At 45.7% G+C, this 2,029-nt stretch overlaps 1 pseudogene; it reads right to left on the bottom strand.

The window, feature by feature from the left end:
• Positions 1-293: 293 nt before the first annotated feature.
• LOC125626598 (olfactory receptor 52E2-like) lies at positions 294-1,232 on the bottom strand (annotated as a pseudogene).
• Positions 1,233-2,029: the final 797 nt, after the last annotated feature.

The following is a 2,029-nucleotide window of genomic DNA, read 5'->3' as shown; positions in this document are numbered from 1 at the left end:
ATATTCTGGTGGTCTGGAAGTCATGGAAAGGCCAACAGACAGGGTGTGTGGGGGTTTTGGGCTGACAGGTGACGCTGAAAGAGGTCAGGGAATGATCAGAGAGAGGGAATTCAGCAACCGAAAGAACAGTGCTTGGTCATAGAGTGATAAGACCTTAGGTGTGAGGATGTTCTCACACTGTGAACTACCAATTTGCTGAGCTTAGCCAAATTGAGACAGAGCACCCTTGTTTAACGAGGAGATCTCCTTTCCCACTCTTGTCACACAGGTTTAAAATCAGTGGCCCCAGGTGATTACATTCTGCAGGTGTATTTGCCCACTTTGTCACAAAACTCTTTGGTTTTAGCTCCATAAATGATAGGGTTGAGCATGGGGGGGATGACAAAATAGAGGTTGGCCAAGATGATGTGAACCTGCGGAGCGATGCCCTGACCAAACTGGTGTGTCAGAATGGAGAAGAGGGAGGGAGGATAAGATGTCAACATCACACAGATGTGGGCTGTGCAGGTGTTGAGGGCTTTCTGGTGGGCTTTCTTGGAAGAGATTCTAAGGACAGCCCTGATGATCAGACAGTAGGAGAGGGCACTGAGTGTCAGGTCTAAACCGATGACTACAAATCCTATAATTAAGCCATACATCCTATTGACTGTGATGTCCCCACATGATATATTTGCCACAGCTATGTGCTCACAGTACGTGTGGGAGATAATGTGGTTTGCACAAAATGGCAGCCTGCTCAGGAGCAGGGCCAGGGGCAAAATGAAGAGAACAGCTCTTATCAAACCCACTAGCCCTAGCTTAGCTATTTGTGTGTTGGTGACAATGTTGGCATATCTCAGAGGGTTACATATGGCAACATAGCGATCAAAGGCCATTGTCACGAGGACAGCTGAGTGCATAGCAGAAGCTGCATGAAGGAAGAACATCTGGGTGAGGCAGCCACGCACAGTGATGCGTTTCAAATTGAACCAAAATATACATAATGCCTTTGGCATCATGGAGGTAGACATGCCGATATCTGTGAGCGCCAGCATGCAGAGCAGCAGGTACATCGGCTTGTGCAGGGTCTGCTCTTTGCCTACAACAAACAGAATGGTGACATTTCCCAACAGACTGATAATGTAGAATATAAAGAAAGGGATGGAAATCCAGATGTGGTCAGCTTACAGGCCAGGGATGCCCAATAGGATGAATGTTGAAGTGCCAGAAAGGGTGAGGTTGAAAGTTGCCATGAGATGATTGATGTGTTGATCAGGCTCGGAAATGCTCCAGGTGCCTGTGAAGGGAGAGAAGCACAGTGAGGGGGGTTACATGCTTTATAACAAGTACTACACTAAATATTTTATAGGTATTACCAATCTAGAAAGGGGGGTGAGCAGTGAGGTGACAAGATTTGCAGATGACAAAAGATTATTTCGGTCATAGTCAAGTCCAGAGAAGTCCTCTCAGGGAGCTAACTAACCAGGTAAATGGGCAGCATGATGGCAGATGAACTTTAATGTGAATAACTGCAACATGTACGCCCATTGGAAGAAAAGCTTGAATTCCTCACACACCTTACAAAGTTCTAATTTAACTGTATGAACGCAGGACAGGGTCCTGGGGTCATGGTACACAGCTCTGTGAAAACCTAATCACAGAATTTATTAGTCTCTAAGGAGCCACAAGTACTCCTTTCCTTTTTGCGAATACAGACTAACACGTAAACCGTGGTAAACATATAACACGTAAACCGTGGTAAACACAGCTGCTACTCTGAAACCTAATCGCAGAATGAGCATGGACAGAAACTAAGCAAAACATTGGGGTACAGGAGGAATGAAATGGGGAATTGTACAGAAAATACACTGCCATGAGATTAATATTTCACCCTCCTGTGGACTCCTCTGTGTACTGCAGGGCATGCTTCTCTCACAGGAAACTTTAGGATACAGGGGTTCAAGCAAGGGCAATGAGAATGATCAAGGGCTGGGGAATCTCTCTTATGGAGAGAGATTGCAAAGACTGGGATTGTTACCTTACAAAGGAG

This window comes from Caretta caretta, chromosome 1, assembly GCF_965140235.1.
Source record: "Caretta caretta isolate rCarCar2 chromosome 1, rCarCar1.hap1, whole genome shotgun sequence".
Taxonomy (NCBI): Eukaryota; Metazoa; Chordata; order Testudines; family Cheloniidae; genus Caretta; species Caretta caretta.
This window is presented reverse-complemented; position numbering and strand designations above follow the sequence as displayed.